This window comes from Schistocerca gregaria, chromosome 4 (genome assembly GCF_023897955.1).
Source record: "Schistocerca gregaria isolate iqSchGreg1 chromosome 4, iqSchGreg1.2, whole genome shotgun sequence".
Taxonomy (NCBI): domain Eukaryota; kingdom Metazoa; phylum Arthropoda; class Insecta; order Orthoptera; family Acrididae; genus Schistocerca; species Schistocerca gregaria.
This window is the reverse complement of record NC_064923.1, coordinates 26,695,009-26,713,798: the sequence shown is the minus strand read 5'-3', so window position 1 is coordinate 26,713,798 and position 18,790 is coordinate 26,695,009. Positions and strand designations below refer to the sequence as shown.

General features: G+C 46.1%; 12 non-coding genes across 12 annotated transcripts; all 12 read right to left on the bottom strand.

Annotated features, from left to right (window-relative positions):
* Nucleotides 1-87: 87 nt before the first annotated feature.
* Nucleotides 88-159, bottom strand: Trnat-agu (transfer RNA threonine (anticodon AGU)). The gene has a single exon. It is a non-coding gene; the product is annotated as a tRNA-Thr (tRNA).
* Nucleotides 160-1,603: 1,444 nt separating this feature from the next.
* Nucleotides 1,604-1,675, bottom strand: Trnat-agu (transfer RNA threonine (anticodon AGU)). The gene has a single exon. It is a non-coding gene; the product is annotated as a tRNA-Thr (tRNA).
* A 1,441-nt stretch (nucleotides 1,676-3,116) lies between these two features.
* Trnat-agu (transfer RNA threonine (anticodon AGU)) lies at nucleotides 3,117-3,188 on the bottom strand. The gene has a single exon. It is a non-coding gene; the product is annotated as a tRNA-Thr (tRNA).
* A 1,456-nt stretch (nucleotides 3,189-4,644) lies between these two features.
* On the bottom strand, nucleotides 4,645-4,716 carry Trnat-agu (transfer RNA threonine (anticodon AGU)). The gene has a single exon. It is a non-coding gene; the product is annotated as a tRNA-Thr (tRNA).
* A 1,450-nt stretch (nucleotides 4,717-6,166) lies between these two features.
* Nucleotides 6,167-6,238, bottom strand: Trnat-ugu (transfer RNA threonine (anticodon UGU)). The gene has a single exon. It is a non-coding gene; the product is annotated as a tRNA-Thr (tRNA).
* Nucleotides 6,239-9,214: 2,976 nt separating this feature from the next.
* Nucleotides 9,215-9,286, bottom strand: Trnat-agu (transfer RNA threonine (anticodon AGU)). Its single transcript has one exon. It is a non-coding gene; the product is annotated as a tRNA-Thr (tRNA).
* A 1,444-nt stretch (nucleotides 9,287-10,730) lies between these two features.
* On the bottom strand, nucleotides 10,731-10,802 carry Trnat-agu (transfer RNA threonine (anticodon AGU)). The gene has a single exon. It is a non-coding gene; the product is annotated as a tRNA-Thr (tRNA).
* Nucleotides 10,803-12,245: 1,443 nt separating this feature from the next.
* Nucleotides 12,246-12,317, bottom strand: Trnat-agu (transfer RNA threonine (anticodon AGU)). The gene has a single exon. It is a non-coding gene; the product is annotated as a tRNA-Thr (tRNA).
* Nucleotides 12,318-13,773: 1,456 nt separating this feature from the next.
* Trnat-agu (transfer RNA threonine (anticodon AGU)) lies at nucleotides 13,774-13,845 on the bottom strand. Its single transcript has one exon. It is a non-coding gene; the product is annotated as a tRNA-Thr (tRNA).
* A 1,465-nt stretch (nucleotides 13,846-15,310) lies between these two features.
* On the bottom strand, nucleotides 15,311-15,382 carry Trnat-agu (transfer RNA threonine (anticodon AGU)). Its single transcript has one exon. It is a non-coding gene; the product is annotated as a tRNA-Thr (tRNA).
* Nucleotides 15,383-16,841: 1,459 nt separating this feature from the next.
* Trnat-agu (transfer RNA threonine (anticodon AGU)) lies at nucleotides 16,842-16,913 on the bottom strand. Its single transcript has one exon. It is a non-coding gene; the product is annotated as a tRNA-Thr (tRNA).
* A 1,465-nt stretch (nucleotides 16,914-18,378) lies between these two features.
* On the bottom strand, nucleotides 18,379-18,450 carry Trnat-agu (transfer RNA threonine (anticodon AGU)). Its single transcript has one exon. It is a non-coding gene; the product is annotated as a tRNA-Thr (tRNA).
* Between the last annotated feature and the right edge of the window lie 340 nt (nucleotides 18,451-18,790).

Sequence of the window (18,790 nt, the reverse complement as noted above, 5' to 3'; positions counted from 1 at the left end):
TAATAAAACGCCTCTCGCTAATTGTTAGTCATCCCAGATACTGTTTGCTATAAGGCCACGACGCGCAACTGATATCCAAAATTCGTCTGCCTCCTGTGAGGATCGAACTCACGACCCCTGGTTTACTAGACCAGTGCTCTACCACTGAGCTAAAGAGGCGCGGCCTAGCGGTACTTTTGCGTACTTCATCCTTACGGTCGTCTGGATCATCAGACTTCAGCTGACAACACTTCATATTACCGTCTAATATTTGCAGCTATGGCGACCCACACACGCGAGACAGATCATCTGACACGTAAAGGAAGTGCTCTCCAAATAACACCACTTGCATTTCAGAACATGTCTTTCACACATGTCTACAAAATCACCTTCACCTTCAAATACAGTTTCGTAGCGACTGACGGAGACGTAGGCAAAGTTTAAAGTTGCTATTTCCATTACATCACGTTAATCAGAAAAACGGTCAGTTACATCTGCAGAGGAACAAAATTCCGTTCCTCCCCACATGGGGCTCGAACCCACGACCCTGGGATTAAGAGCCTTATGTTCTACCGACTGAGCTAGCCGCGCTGCCTCGGTGAGTATATGCCGGTTAGCACGTCACACAGTACTCGTTTGGGTTGATTGGTCCCATACAGTACCTCCCCATGTTGCCTAATGTTTTCCTAACGTCACACTCGTCACACAGTTCACTTTTATTTCATAATCATTTCTGAGAGGTAACAGAATTGCATGACAACCTGCAGAGCTAGTTTCGTCAAAATTAACACACATACTTGATGTGACTCATAAGCCGAACGAGTTACTTTCCGACGTTATTTTAGATGTCCAAATGCCAGTCAAAAACACGCGGCGACGGCAATATGCAAACCAATTCGCTAGTTAACACCGGTCTTGTTGTGCGTGTTTTAAGCTGAAGAGCATCTCCAAGCAGAAAATGGTCAACAGCAACATTCACACGGTTTCGTACTGCTCAAGTGCTACACTAAAACGGTATGTTTCTTTTTCAGATCTGGAAAAACACGACCGAGAGAGGAATCAAACACGCAATCTTCGGATACGAAGTCCGACGCCTTATCCATTAGGCTACACGGTCACTGACAAACAAGTGGAACTTATATACGACTCATCTCAAAACGCTCACACCACTGAGGAGTTGTGTTTTCGTTCTACACAGACGCTGCCCCTTGCTCTTTCCCACCCATTTGATACATTCAACCTGCTACGAGACCTACCAAATATAGACTGGGAAACTAAACCACACACTTTGTGCATTCGGAAATGTAAGGCAGGGCGTCCCTCGCCGCATTTGCTACGATGTCCATTTGCTACTTCTGCAGAAGTGGCGGCGGCGGCGACGACGACGACGACGACGACAACCGCGGAAGGCTCTGAGATATGTGAGAAATACATCTATAAAATATATTTCAGACTGTCCCATCCCACCTTATGCTGTACCGCTTTGGCAAATGCTTTATCTGCGCCATTCGCCTTAATCACATCTGAGAGTAATTCTTAATAAAACGCCTCGCGCTAATTGTTAGTCATCCCAGATACTGTTTGCTACAAGGCCACGACGCGCAACTGATATCCAAAATTCGTCTGCCTCCTGTGAGGATCGAACTCACGACCCCTGGTTTACTAGACCAGTGCTCTACCACTGAGCTAAAGAGGCGCGGCCTAGCGGTACTTTTGCGTACTTCATCCTTACGGTCGTCTGGATCATCAGACTTCAGCTGACAACACTTCATATTACCGTCTAATATTTGCAGCTATGGCGACCCATTACTGCTTGACTACACATCTGACACGTAAAGGAAGTGCTCTCCAAATAACACCACTTGCATTTCAGAACATGTCTTTCACACATGTCTACAAAATCACCTTCACCTTCAAATACAGTTTCGTAGCGACTGACGGAGACGTAGGCAAAGTTTAAAGTTGCTATTTCCATTACATCACGTTAATCAGAAAAACGGTAAGTTACATCTGCAGAGGAACAAAGTTCCGTTCCTCCCCACGTGGGGCTCGAACCCACGACCCTGGGATTAAGAGCCTTATGTTCTACCGACTGAGCTAGCCGTGCTGCCTCGGTGAGTATATGCCGGTTAGCACGTCACACAGTACTCGTTTGGGTTGATTGGTCCCATACAGAACCTCCCCATGTTGCCTAATGTTTTCCTAACGTCACACTCGTCACGTAGTTCACTTTTATTTCATAATCATTTCTGAGAGGTAACAGAATTGCATGACAACCTGCAGAGCTAGTTTCGTCAAAATTAACACACATACTTGATGTGACTCATAAGCCGAACGAGTTACTTTCCGACGTTATTTTAGATGTGCAAGTGCCAGTCAAAAACACGCGGCGACGGCAATATGCAAACCAATTCGCTAGTTAACACCGGTCTTGTTGTGCGTGTTTTAAGCTGAAGAGCATCTCCAAGCAGAAAATGGTCAACAGCAACATTCACACGGTTTCGTACTGCTCAAGTGCTACACTAAAACGGTATGTTTCTTTTTCAGATCTGGAAAAACACGACCGAGAGAGGAATCAGACACGCAATCTTCGGATACGAAGTCCGACGCCTTATCCATTAGGCCACACGGTCACTGACAAACAAGTGTAACTTATATACGACTCATCTCAAAACGCTCACACCACAGAGGAGTTGTGTTTTCGTTCTACACAGACGCTGCCCCTTGCTCTTTCCCACCCATTTGATACATTCAACCTGCTACGAGACCTACCAAATATAGACTGGGAAACTAAACCACACACTTTGTGCATTCGGAAATGTAAGGCAGGGCGTCCCTCGCCGCATTTGCTACGATGTCCATTTGCTACTTCTGCAGAAGTGGCGACGACGACGACGACGACGACGACGACAACCGCGGAAGGCTCTGAGATATGTGAGAAATACATCTATAAAATATATTTCAGACTGTCCCATCCCACCTTATGCTGTACCGCTTTGGCAAATGCTTTATCTGCGCCATTCGCCTTAATCACATCTGAGAGTAATTCTTAATAAAACGCCTCTCGCTAATTGTTAGTCATCCCAGATACTGTTTGCTATAAGGCCACGACGCGCAACTGATATCCAAAATTCGTCTGCCTCCTGTGAGGATCGAACTCACGACCCCTGGTTTACTAGACCAGTGCCCTGCCACTGAGCTAAAAAGGCGCGGCCTAGCGGTACTTTTGCGTACTTCATCCTTATGGTCGTCTGGATCATCAGACTTCAGCTGACAACACTTCATATTACCGTCTAATATTTGCAGCTATGGCGACCCATTACTGGTTGCCTACACATCTGACACGTAAAGGAAGTGCTCTCCAAATAACACCAACTTGCATTTCAGAACATGTCTTTCACACATGTCTACAAAATCACCTTCACCTTCAAATACAGTTTCGTAGCGACTGACGGAGACGTAGGCAAAGTTTAAAGTTGCTATTTCCATTACATCACGTTAATCAGAAAAACGGTAAGTTACATCTGCAGAGGAACAAAATCCCGTTCCTCCCCACGTGGGGCTCGAACCCACGACCCTGGGATTAAGAGCCTTATGTTCTACCGACTGAGCTAGCCGCGCTGCCTCGGTGAGTATATGCCGGTTAGCACGTCACACAGTACTCGTTTGGGTTGATTGGTCCCATACAGAACCTCCCCATGTTGCCTAATGTTTTCCTAACGTCACACTCGTCACCTAGTTCACTTTTATTTCATAATCATTTCTGAGAGGTAACAGAATTGCATGACAACCTGCAGAGCTAGTTTCGTCAAAATTAACACACATACTTGATGTGACTCATAAGCCGAACGAGTTACTTTCCGACGTTATTTTAGATGTGCAAGTGCCAGTCAAAAACACGCGGCGACGGCAATATGCAAACCAATTCGCTAGTTAACACCGGACTTGTTGTGCGTGTTTTAAGCTGAAGAGCATCTCCAAGCAGAAAATGGTCAACAGCAACATTCACACGGTTTCGTACTGCTCAAGTGCTACACTAAAACGGTATGTTTCTTTTTCAGATCTGGAAAAACACGACCGAGAGAGGAATCAAACACGCAATCTTCGGATACGAAGTCCGACGCCATATCCATTAGGCTACACGGTCACTGACAAACAAGTGGAACTTATATACGACTCATCTCAAAACGCTCACACCACTGAGGAGTTGTGTTTTCGTTCTACACAGACGCTGCCCCTTGCTCTTTCCCACCCATTTGATACATTCAACCTGCTACGAGACCTACCAAATATAGACTGGGAAAATAAACCACACACTTTGTGCATTCGGAAATGTAAGGCAGGGCGTCCCTCGCCGCATTTGCTACGATGTCCATTTGCTACTTCTGCAGAAGTGGCGGCGGCGGCGACGACGACGACGACGACGACGACGACGACGACAACCGCGGAAGGCTCTGAGATATGTGAGAAATACATCTATAAAATATATTTCAGACTGTCCCATCCCACCTCATGCTGTACCGCTTTGCAAATGCTTTATCTGCGCCATTCGCCTTAATCACATCTGAGAGTAATTCTTAATAAAACGCCTCTCGCTAATTGTTAGTCATCCCAGATACTGTTTGCTATAAGGCCACGACGCGCAACTGATATCCAAAATTCGTCTGCCTCCTGTGAGGATCGAACTCACGACCCCTGGTTTACTAGACCAGTGCTCTGCCACTGAGCTAAAGAGTCGCGGCCTAGCCGTACTTTTGCGTACTTCATCCTTACGGTCGTCTGGATCATCAGACTTCAGCTGACAACACTTCATATTACCGTCTAATATTTGCAGCTATGGCGACCCATTACTGCTTGGCTACACATCTGACACGTAAAGGAAGTGCTCTCCAAATAACACCACTTGCATTTCAGAATATGTGTTTCACACATGTCTACAAAATCACCTTCTCCTTCAAATACAGTTTCGTAGCGACTGACGGAGACGTAGGCAAAGTTTAAAGTTGCTATTTCCATTACATCACGTTAATCAGAAAAACGGTAAGTTACATCTGCAGAGGAACAAAATTCCGTTCCTCCCCACGTGGGGCTCGAACCCACGACCCTGGGATTAAGAGCCTTATGTTCTACCGACTGAGCTAGCCGCGCTGCCTCGGTGAGTATATGCCGGTTAGCACGTCACACAGTACTCGTTTGGGTTGATTGGTCCCATACAGAACCTCCCCATGTTGCCTAATGTTTTCCTAACGTCACACTCGTCACGTAGTTCACTTTTATTTCATAATCATTTCTGAGAGGTAACAGAATTGCATGACAACCTGCAGAGCTAGTTTCGTCAAAATTAACACAAATACTTGATGTGACTCATAAGCCGAACGAGTTACTTTCCGACGTTATTTTAGATGTGCAAGTGCCAGTCAAAAACACGCGGCGACGGCAATATGCAAACCAATTCGCTAGTTAACACCGGTCTTGTTGTGCGTGTTTTAAGCTGAAGAGCATCTCCAAGCAGAAAATGGTCAACAGCAACATTCACACGGTTTCGTACTGCTCAAGTGCTACACTAAAACGGTATGTTTCTTTTTCAGATCTGGAAAAACACGACCGAGAGAGGAATCAAACACGCAATCTTCGGATACGAAATCCGACGCCTTATCCATTAGGCCACACGGTCACTGACAAACAAGTGGAACTTATATACGACTCATCTCAAAACGCTCACACCACAGAGGAGTTGTGTTTTCGTTCTACACAGACGCTGCCCCTTGCTTTTTCCCACCCATTTGATACATTCAACCTGCTACGAGACCTACCAAATATAGACTGGGAAACTAAACCACACACTTTGTGCATTCGGAAATGTAAGGCAGGGCGTCCCTCGCCGCATTTGCTACGATGTCCATTTGCTACTTCTGCAGAAGTGGCGGCGGCGGCGACGGCGACGACGACGACGACGACGACAACCGCGGAAAGCTCTGAGATATGTGAGAAATACATCTATAAAATATATTTCAGACTGTCCCATCCCACCTTATGCTGTACCGCTTTGGCAAATGCTTTATCTGCGCCATTCGCCTTAATCACATCTGAGAGTAATTCTTAATAAAACGCCTCTCGCTAATTGTTAGTCATCCCAGATACTGTTTGCTATAAGGCCACGACGTGCAACTGATATCCAAAATTCGTCTGCCTCCTGTGAGGATCGAACTCACGACCCCTGGTGTACAAGACCAGTGCTCTGCCACTGAGCTAAAGAGGCGCGGCCTAGCGGTACTTTTGCGTACTTCATCCTTACGGTCGTCTGGATCATCAGACTTCAGCTGACAACACTTCATATTACCGTCTAATATTTGCAGCTATGGCGACCCATTACTGCTTGGCTACACATCTGACACGTAAAGGAAGTGCTCTCCAAATAACACCACTTGCATTTCAGAACATGTCTTTCACACATGTCTACAAAATCACCTTCACCTTCAAATACAGTTTCGTAGCGACTGACGGAGACGTAGGCAAAGTTTAAAGTTGCTATTTCCATTACATCACGTTAATCAGAAAAACGGTAAGTTACATCTGCTGAGGAACAAAATTCCGTTCCTCCCCACGTGGGGCTCGAACCCACGACCCTGGGATTAAGAGCCTTATGTTCTACCGACTGAGCTAACCGCGCTGCCTCGGCGAGTATATGCCGGTTAGCTCGTCGCACAGTACTCGTTTTGGTTGATTGGTCCCATACAGAACCTCCCCATGTTGCCTAATGTTTTCCTAACGTCACACTCGTCACGTAGTTCACTTTTATTTCATAATCATTTCTGAGAGGTAACAGAATTGCATGACAACCTGCAGAGCTAGTTTCGTCAAAATTAACACACATACTTGATGTGACTCATAAGCCGAACGAGTTACTTTCCGACGTTATTTTAGATGTGCAAGTGCCAGTCAAAAACACGCGGCGACGGCAATATGCAAACCAATTCGCTAGTTAACACCGGTCTTGTTGTGCGTGTTTTAAGCTGAAGAGCATCTCCAAGCAGAAAATGGTCAACAGCAACATTCACACGGTTTCGTACTGCTCAAGTGCTACACTAAAACGGTATGTTTCTTTTTCAGATCTGGAAAAACACGACCGAGAGAGGAATCAAACACGCAATCTTCGGATACGAAGTCCGACGCCTTATCCTTTAGGCCACACGGTCACTGACAAACAAGTGGAACTTATATACGACTCATCTCAAATCGCTCACACCACTGAGGAGTTGTGTTTTCGTTCTACACAGACGCTGCCCCTTGCTCTTTCCCACCCATTTGATACATTCAACCTGCTACGAGACCTACCAAATATAGACTGGGAAACTAAACCACACACTTTGTGCATTCGGAAATGTAAGGCAGGGCGTCCCTCACCGCATTTGCTACGATGTCCATTTGCTACTTCTGCAGAAGTGGCGGCGGCGACGACGAAGACGACGACGACGACGACGACGACGACGACAACCGCGGAAGGCTCCGATATATGTGAGAAATACATCTATAAAATATATTTCAGACTGTCCCATCCCACCTTATGCTGTACCGCTTTGGCAAATGCTTTATCTGCGCCATTCGCCTTAATCACATCTGAGAGTAATTCTTAATAAAACGCCTCTCGCTAATTGTTAGTCATCCCAGATACTGTTTGCTATAAGGCCACGACGCGCAACTGTTATCAAAAATTCGTCTGCCTCCTGTGAGGATCGGACTCACGATCCTGGTTTACTAGACCAGTGCTCTGCCACTGAGCTAAACAGGCGCGGCCTAGCGGTACTTTTGCGTACTTCATCCTTACGGTCGTCTGGATCATCAGACTTCAGCTGACAACACTTCATATTACCGTCTAATATTTGCAGCTATGGCGACCCATTACTGCTTGGCTACACATCTGACACGTAAGGAAGTGCTCTCCAAATAACACCACTTGCATTTCAGAACATGTCTTTCACACATTGTCTACAAAATCACCTTCACCTTCAAATACAGTTTCCTTGCGACTGACGGAGACGTAGGCAAAGTTTAAAGTTGCTATTTCCATTACATCACGTTAATCAGAAAAACGGTAAGTTACATCTGCAGAGGAACAAAATTCCGTTCCTCCCCACGTGGGGCTCGAACCCACAACCCTGGGATTAAGAGCCTTATGTTCTACCGACTGAGCTAACCGCGCTGCCTCGGTGAGTATATGCCGGTTAGCACGTCACACAGTACTCGTTTGGGTTGATTGGTCCCATACAGAACCTCCCCATGTTGCCTAATGTTTTCCTAACGTCACACTCGTCACGTAGTTCACTTTTATTTCATAATCATTTCTGAGAGGTAACAGAATTGCATGACAACCTGCAGAGCTAGTTTCGTCAAAATTAACACACATACTTGATGTGACTCATAAGCCGAACGAGTTACTTTTCCGACGTTATTTAGATGTGCAAGTGCCAGTCAAAAACACGTGGCGACGGCAATATGCAAACCAATTCGCTAGTTAACACCGGTCTTGTTGTGCGTGTTTTAAGCTGAAGAGCATCTCCAAGCAGAAAATGGTCAACAGCAACATTCACACGGTTTCGTACTGCTCAAGTGCTACACTAAAACGGTATGTTTCTTTTCAGATCTGGAAAAACACGACCGAGAGAGGAATCAAACACGCAATCTTCGGATACGAAGTCCGACGCCTTATCCATTAGGCCACACGGTCACTGACAAACAAGTGGAACTTATATACGACTCATCTCAAACGCTCACACCACTGAGGAGTTGTGTTTTTCGTTCTACACAGACGCTGCCCCTTGCTCTTTCCCACCCATTTGATACATTCAACCTGCTACGAGACCTACCAAATATAGACTGGGAAACTAAACCACACACTTTGTGCATTCGGAAATGTAAGGCAGGGCGTCCCTCGCCGCATTTGCTACGATGTCCATTTGCTACTTCTGCAGAAGTGGCGGCGGCGGCGACGACGACGACGACGACGACGACAACCGCGGAAGGCTCTGAGATATGTGAGAAATACATCTATAAAATATATTTCAGACTGTCCCATCCCACCTTATGCTGTACCGCTTTGGCAAATGCTTTATCTGCGCCATTCGCCTTAATCACATCTGAGAGTAATTCTTAATAAAACGCCTCTCGCCAATTGTTAGTCATCCCAGATACTGTTTGCTATATGGCCACGACGCGCAACTGATATCCAAAATTCGTCTGCCTCCTGTGAGGATCGAACTCACGACCCCTGGTTTACTAGACCAGTGCTCTGCCACTGAGCTAAAGAGGCGCGGCCTAGCGGTACTTTTGCCTACTTCATCCTTACGGTCGTCTGGATCATCAGACTTCAGCTGACAACACTTCATATTACCGTCTAATATTTGCAGCTATGGCGACCCATTACTGCTTGGCTACACATCTGACACGTAAAGGAAGCGCTCTCCAAATAACACCACTTGCATTTCAGAACATGTCTTTCACACATGTCTACAAAATCACCTTCACCTTCAAATACAGTTTCGTAGCGACTGACGGAGACGTAGGCAAAGTTTAAAGTTGCTATTTCCATTACATCACGTTAATCAGAAAAACGGTAAGTTACATCTGCAGAGGAACAAAATTCCGTTCCTCCCCACGTGGGGCTCGAACCCACGACCCTGGGATTAAGAGCCTTATGTTCTACCGACTGAGCTAACCGCCGTGCCTCGGTGAGTATATGCCGGTTAGCACGTCACACAGTACTCGTTTGGGTTGATTGGTCCCATACAGAACCTCCCCATGTTGCCTAATGTTTTCCTAACGTCACACTCGTCACGTAGTTCACTTTTATTTCATAATCATTTCTGAGAGGTAACAGAATTGCATGACAACCTGCAGAGCTAGTTTCGTCAAAATTAACACACATACTTGATGTGCCTCATAAGCCGAACGAGTTACTTTCCGACGTTATTTTAGATGTGCAAGTGCCAGTCAAAAACACGCGGCGACGGCAATATGCAAACCAATTCGCTAGTTAACACCGGTCTTGTTGTGCGTGTTTTAAGCTGAAGAGCATCTCCAAGCAGAAAATGGTCAACAGCAACATTCACACGGCTTCGTACTGCTCAAGTGCTACACTAAAACGTTATGTTTCTTTTTCAGATCTGGAAAAACACGACCGAGAGAGGAATCAAACACGCAATCTTCGGATACGAAGTCCGACGCCTTATCCATTAGGCCACACGGTCACTGACAAACAAGTGGAACTTATATACGACTCATCTCAAAACGCTCACACCACTGAGGAGTTGTGTTTTCGTTCTACTCCGACACTGCCCCTTGCTCTTTCCCACCCATTTGATACATTCAACCTGCTACGAGACCTACCAAATATAGACTGGGAAACTAAACCACACACTTTGTGCATTCGGAAATGTAAGGCAGGGCGTCCCTCGCCGCATTTGCTACGATGTCCATTTGCTACTTCTGCAGAAGTGGCGGCGGCGGCGACGACGACGACGACGACGACAACCGCGGAAGGCTCTGAGATATGTGAGAAATACATCTATAAAATATATTTCAGACTGTCCCATCCCACCTTATGCTGTACCGCTTTGGCAAATGCTTTATCTGCGCCATTCGCCTTAATCACATCTGAGAGTAATTCTTAATAAAGCGCCTCTCGCTAATTGTTAGTCATCCCAGATACTGTTTGCTATAAGGCCACGACGCGCAACTGATATCCAAAATTCGTCTGCCTCCTGTGAGGATCGAACTCACGACCCCTGATTTACTAGACCAGTGCTCTGCCACTGAGCTAAAGAGGCACGGCCTAGCGGTACTTTTGCGTACTTCATCCTTACGGTCGTCTGGATCATCAGACTTCAGCTGACAACACTTCATATTACCGTCTAATATTTGCAGCTATGGCGACCCATTACTGCTTGGCTACACATCTGACACGTAAAGGAAGTGCTCTCCAAATAACACCACTTGCATTTCAGAACATGTCTTTCACACATGTCTACAAACTCACCTTCACCTTCAAATACAGTTTCGTAGCGACTGACGGAGACGTAGCAAAGTTTAAAGTTGCTATTTCCATTACATCACGTTAATCAGAAAAACGGTAAGTGACATCTGCAGAGGAACAAAATTCCGTTCCTCCCCACGTGGGGCTCGAACCCACGACCCTGGGATTAAGAGCCTTATGTTCTACCGACTGAGCTAGCCGCGCTGCCTCGGTGAGTATATGCCGGTTAGCACGTCACACAGTACTCGTTTGGGTTGATTGGTCCCATACAGAACCTCCCCATGTTGCCTAATGTTTTCCTAACGTCACACTCGTCACGTAGTTCACTTTTATTTCATAATCATTTCTGAGAGGTAACAGAATTGCATGACAACCTGCAGAGCTAGTTTCGTCAAAATTAACACACATACTTGATGTGACTCATAAGCCGAACGAGTTACTTTCCGACGTTATTTTAGATGTGCAAGTGCCAGTCAAAAACACGCGGCGACGGCAATATGCAAACCAATTCGCTAGTTAACACCGGTCTTGTTGTGCGTGTTTTAAGCTGAAGAGCATCTCCAAGCAGAAAATGGTCAACAGCAACATTCACACGGTTTCGTACTGCTCAAGTGCTACACTAAAACGGTATGTTTCTTTTTCAGATCTGGAAAAACACGACCGAGAGAGGAATCAAACACGCAATCTTCGGATACGAAGTCCGACGCCTTATCCATTAGGCCACACGGTCACTGACAAACAAGTGGAACTTACATACGACTCATCTCAAAACGCTCACACCACTGAGGAGTTGTGTTTTCGTTCTACACAGACGCTGCCCCTTGCTCTTTCCCACCCATTTGATACATTCAACCTGCTACGAGACCTACCAAATATAGACTGGGAAACTAAACCACACACTTTGTGCATTCGGAAATGTAAGGCAGGGCGTCCCTCGCCGCATTTGCTACGATGTCCATTTGCTACTTCTGCAGAAGTGGCGGCGACGACGACGACGACGACGACGACGACAACCGCGGAAGGCTCTGAGATATGAGAGAAATACATCTATAAAATATATTTCAGACTGTCCCATCCCACCTTATGCTGTACCGCTTTGGCAAATGCTTTATCTGCGCCATTCGCCTTAATCACATCTGAGAGTAATTCTTAATAAAACGCCTCTCGCTAATTGTTAGTCATCCCAGATACTGTTTGCTATAAGGCCACGACGCGCAACTGATATCCAAAATTCGTCTGCCTCCTGTGAGGATCGAACTCACGACCCCTGGTTTACTAGACCAGTGCTCTGCCACTGAGCTAAAGAGGCGCAGCCTAGCGGTACTTTTGCGTACTTCATCCTTACGGTCGTCTGGATCATCAGACTTCAGCTGACAACACTTCATATTACCGTCTAATATTTGCAGCTATGGCGACCCATTACTGCTTGGCTACACATCTGACACGTAAAGGAAGTGCTCTCCAAATAACACCACTTGAATTTCAGAACATGTCTTTCACACATGTCTACAAAATCACCTTCACCTTCAAATACAGTTTCGTAGCGACTGACGGAGATGTAGGCAATGTTTAAAGTTGCTATTTCCATTACATCACGTTAATCAGAAAAACGGTAAGTTACATCTGCAGAGGAACAAAATTCCGTTCCTCCCCACGTGGGGCTCGAACCCACGACCCTGGGATTAAGAGCCTTATGTTCTAACGACTGGGCTAGCCGCGCTGCCTCGGTGAGTTTATGCCGGTTAGCACGTCACACAGTACTCGTTTGGGTTGATTGGTCCCATACAGAACCTCCCCATGTTGCCTAATGTTTTCCTAACGTCACACTCGTCACGTAGTTCACTTTTATTTCATAATCATTTCTGAGAGGTAACAGAATTGCATGACAACCTGCAGAGCTAGTTTCGTCAAAATTAACACACATACTTGATGTGACTCATAAGCCGAACGAGTTACTTTCCGACGTTATTTTAGATGTGCAAGTGCCAGTCAAAAACACGCGGCGACGGCAATATGCAAACCAATTCGCTAGTTAACACCGGTCTTGTTGTGCGTGTTTTAAGCTGAAGAGCATCTCCAAGCAGAAAATGGTCAACAGCAACATTCACACGGTTTCGTACTGCTCAAGTGCTACACTAAAACGGTATGTTTCTTTTTCAGATCTGGAAAAACACGACCGAGAGAGGAATCAAACACGCAATCTTCGGATACGAAGTCCTACGCCTTATCCATTAGGCCACACGGTCACTGACAAACAAGTGGAACTTATATACGACTCATCTCAAAACGCTCACACCACTGAGGAGTTGTGTTTTCGTTCTACACAGACGCTGCCCCTTGCTCTTTCCCACCCATTTGATACATTCAACCTGCTACGAGACCTACCAAATATAGACTGGGAAACTAAACCACACACTATGTGCATTCGGAAATGTAAGGCAGGGCGTCCCTCGCCGCATTTGCTACGATGTCCACTTGCTACTTCTGCAGAAGTGGCGGCGGCGGCGACGACGACGACGACGACGACGACGACGACGACAACCGCGGAAGGCTCTGAGATATGTGAGAAATACATCTATAAAATATATTTCAGACTGTCCTATCCCACCTTATGCTGTACCGCTTTGGCAAATGCTTTATCTGCGCCATTCGCCTTAATCACATCTGAGAGTAATTCTTAATAAAACGCCTCTCGCTAATTGTTAGTCATCCCAGATACTGTTTGCTATAAGGCCACGACGCGCAACTGATATCCAAAATTCGTCTGCCTCCTGTGAGGATCGAACTCACGACCCCTGGTTTACTAGGCCAGTGCTCTGCCACTGAGCTAAAGAGGCCCGGCCTAGCGGTACTTTTGCGTACTTCATCCTTACGGTCGTCTGGATCATCAGACTTCAGCTGACAACACTTCATATTACCGTCTAATATTTGCAGCTATGGCGACCCATTACTGCTTGCCTACACATCTGACACGTAAAGGAAGTGCTCTCCAAATAACACCACTTGCATTTCAGAACACGTCTTTCACACATGTCTACAAAATCACCTTCACCTTCAAATACAGTTTCGTAGCGACTGACGGAGACGTAGACAAAGTTTAAAGTTGCTATTTCCATTACATCACGTTAATCAGAAAAACGGTAAGTTACATCTGCAGAGGAACAAAATTCCGTTCCTCCCCACGTGGGGCTCGAACCCACGACCCTGGGATTAAGAGCCTTATGTTCTACCGACTGAGCTAGACGCGCTGCCTCGGTGAGTGTATGCCGGTTAGCACGTCACACAGTACTCGTTTGGGTTGATTGGTCCCATACAGAACCTCTCCATGTTGCCTAATGTTTTCCTAACGTCACACTCGTCACGTAGTTCACTTTTAATTCATAATCATTTCTGAGAGGTAACAGAATTGCATGACAACCTGCAGAGCTAGTTTCGTCAAAATTAACACACATACTTGATGTGACTCATAAGTCGAACGAGTTACTTTCCGACGTTATTTTAGATGTGCAAGTGCCAGTCAAAAACACGCGGCGACGGCAATATGCAAACCAATTCGCTAGTTAACACCGGTCTTGTTGTGCGTGTTTTAAGCTGAAGAGCATCTCCAAGCAGAAAATGGTCAACAGCAACATTCACACGGTTTCGTACTGCTCAAGTGCTACACTAAAACGGTATGTTTCTTTTTCAGATCTGGAAAAACACGACCGAGAGAGGAATCAAACACGCAGTCTTCGGATACGAAGTCCGACGCCTTATCCATTAGGCCACACGGTCACTGACAAACAAGTGGAACTTATATACGACTCATCTCAAAACGCTCACACCACTGAGGAGTTGTGTTTTCGTTCTACACAGACGCTGCCCCTTGCTCTTTCCCACCCATTTGATACATTCAACCTGCTACGAGACCTACCAAATATAGACTGGGAAACTAAACCACACACTTTGTGCATTCGGAAATGTAAGGCAGGGCGTCCCTCGCCGCATTTGCTACGATGTCCATTTGCTACTTCTGCAGAAGTGGCGGCGGCGGCGGCGACGACGACGACGACGACGACGACGACGACGACGACGACAACCGCGGAAGGCTCTGAGATATGTGAGAAATACATCTATAAAATATATTTCAGACTGTCCCATCCCACCTTATGCTGTACCGCTTTGGCAAATGCTTTATCTGCGCCATTCGCCTTAATCACATCTGAGAGTAATTCTTAATAAAACGCCTCTCGCTAATTGTTAGTCATCCCAGATACTGTTTGCTATAAGGCCACGACGCGCAACTGATATCCAAAATTCGTCTGCCTCCTGTGAGGATCGAACTCACGACCCCTGGTTTACTAGACCAGTGCTCTGCCACTGAGCTAAAGAGGCGCAGCCTAGCGGTACTTTTGCGTACTTCATCCTTACGGTCGTCTGGATCATCAGACTTCAGCTGACAACACTTCATATTACCGTCTAATATTTGCAGCTATGGCGACCCATTACTGCTTGGCTACACATCTGACACGTAAAGGAAGTGCTCTCCAAATAACACCACTTGAATTTCAGAACATGTCTTTCACACATGTCTACAAAATCACCTTCACCTTCAAATACAGTTTCGTAGCGACTGACGGAGATGTAGGCAATGTTTAAAGTTGCTATTTCCATTACATCACGTTAATCAGAAAAACGGTAAGTTACATCTGCAGAGGAACAAAATTCCGTTCCTCCCCACGTGGGGCTCGAACCCACGACCCTGGGATTAAGAGCCTTATGTTCTAACGACTGGGCTAGCCGCGCTGCCTCGGTGAGTTTATGCCGGTTAGCACGTCACACAGTACTCGTTTGGGTTGATTGGTCCCATACAGAACCTCCCCATGTTGCCTAATGTTTTCCTAACGTCACACTCGTCACGTAGTTCACTTTTATTTCATAATCATTTCTGAGAGGTAACAGAATTGCATGACAACCTGCAGAGCTAGTTTCGTCAAAATTAACACACATACTTGATGTGACTCATAAGCCGAACGAGTTACTTTCCGACGTTATTTTAGATGTGCAAGTGCCAGTCAAAAACACGCGGCGACGGCAATATGCAAACCAATTCGCTAGTTAACACCGGTCTTGTTGTGCGTGTTTTAAGCTGAAGAGCATCTCCAAGCAGAAAATGGTCAACAGCAACATTCACACGGTTTCGTACTGCTCAAGTGCTACACTAAAACGGTATGTTTCTTTTTCAGATCTGGAAAAACACGACCGAGAGAGGAATCAAACACGCAATCTTCGGATACGAAGTCCTACGCCTTATCCATTAGGCCACACGGTCACTGACAAACAAGTGGAACTTATATACGACTCATCTCAAAACGCTCACACCACTGAGGAGTTGTGTTTTCGTTCTACACAGACGCTGCCCCTTGCTCTTTCCCACCCATTTGATACATTCAACCTGCTACGAGACCTACCAAATATAGACTGGGAAACTAAACCACACACTATGTGCATTCGGAAATGTAAGGCAGGGCGTCCCTCGCCGCATTTGCTACGATGTCCACTTGCTACTTCTGCAGAAGTGGCGGCGGCGGCGACGACGACGACGACGACGACGACGACGACGACGACAACCGCGGAAGGCTCTGAGATATGTGAGAAATACATCTATAAAATATATTTCAGACTGTCCTATCCCACCTTATGCTGTACCGCTTTGGCAAATGCTTTATCTGCGCCATTCGCCTTAATCACATCTGAGAGTAATTCTTAATAAAACGCCTCTCGCTAATTGTTAGTCATCCCAGATACTGTTTGCTATAAGGCCACGACGCGCAACTGATATCCAAAATTCGTCTGCCTCCTGTGAGGATCGAACTCACGACCCCTCGTTTACTAGGCCAGTGCTCTGCCACTGAGCTAAAGAGGCCCGGCCTAGCGGTACTTTTGCGTACTTCATCCTTACGGTCGTCTGGATCATCAGACTTCAGCTGACAACACTTCATATTACCGTCTAATATTTGCAGCTATGGCGACCCATTACTGCTTGCCTACACATCTGACACGTAAAGGAAGTGCTCTCCAAATAACACCACTTGCATTTCAGAACACGTCTTTCACACATGTCTACAAAATCACCTTCACCTTCAAATACAGTTTCGTAGCGACTGACGGAGACGTAGGCAAAGTTTAAAGTTGCTATTTCCATTACATCACGTTAATCAGAAAAACGGTAAGTTACATCTGCAGAGGAACAAAATTCCGTTCCTCCCCACGTGGGGCTCGAACCCACGACCCTGGGATTAAGAGCCTTATGTTCTACCGACTGAGCTAGACGCGCTGCCTCGGTGAGTGTATGCCGGTTAGCACGTCACACAGTACTCGTTTGGGTTGATTGGTCCCATACAGAACCTCTCCATGTTGCCTAATGTTTTCCTAACGTCACACTCGTCACGTAGTTCACTTTTAATTCATAATCATTTCTGAGAGGTAACAGAATTGCATGACAACCTGCAGAGCTAGTTTCGTCAAAATTAACACACATACTTGATGTGACTCATAAGTCGAACGAGTTACTTTCCGACGTTATTTTAGATGTGCAAGTGCCAGTCAAAAACACGCGGCGACGGCAATATGCAAACCAATTCGCTAGTTAACACCGGTCTTGTTGTGCGTGTTTTAAGCTGAAGAGCATCTCCAAGCAGAAAATGGTCAACAGCAACATTCACACGGTTTCGTACTGCTCAAGTGCTACACTAAAACGGTATGTTTCTTTTTCAGATCTGGAAAAACACGACCGAGAGAGGAATCAAACACGCAATCTTCGGATACGAAGTCCGACGCCTTATCCATTAGGCCACACGGTCACTGACAAACAAGTGGAACTTATATACGACTCATCTCAAAACGCTCACACCACTGAGGAGTTGTGTTTTCGTTCTACACAGACGCTGCCCCTTGCTCTTTCCCACCCATTTGATACATTCAACCTGCTACGAGACCTACCAAATATAGACTGGGAAACTAAACCACACACTTTGTGCATTCGGAAATGTAAGGCAGGGCGTCCCTCGCCGCATTTGCTACGATGTCCATTTGCTACTTCTGCAGAAGTGGCGGCGGCGGCGGCGACGACGACGACGACGACGACGACGACGACGACGACGACAACCGCGGAAGGCTCTGAGATATGTGAGAAATACATCTATAAAATATATTTCAGACTGTCCCATCCCACCTTATGCTGTACCGCTTTGGCAAATGCTTTATCTGCGCCATTCGCCTTAATCACATCTGAGAGTAATTCTTAATAAAACGCCTCTCGCTAATTGTTAGTCATCCCAGATACTGTTTGCTATAAGGCCACGACGCGCAACTGATATCCAAAATTCGTCTGCCTCCTGTGAGGATCGAACTCACGACCCCTGGTTTACTAGACCAGTGCTCTGCCACTGAGCTAAAGAGGCGCGGCCTAGCGGAACTTTTGCGTACTTCATCCTTACGGTCGTCTGGATCATCAGACTTCAGCTGACAACACTTCATATTACCGTCTAATATTTGCAGCTATGGCGACCCATTACTGCTTGGCTACACATCTGACACGTAAAGGAAGTGCTCTCCAAATAACACCACTTGCATTTCAGAACATGTCTTTCACACATGTCTACAAAATCACCTTCACCTTCAAATACAGTTTCGTAGCGACTGACGGAGACGTAGGCAAAGTCTAAAGTTGCTATTTCCATTACATCACGTTAATCAGAAAAACGGTAAGTTACATCTGCAGAGGAACAAAATTCCGTTCCT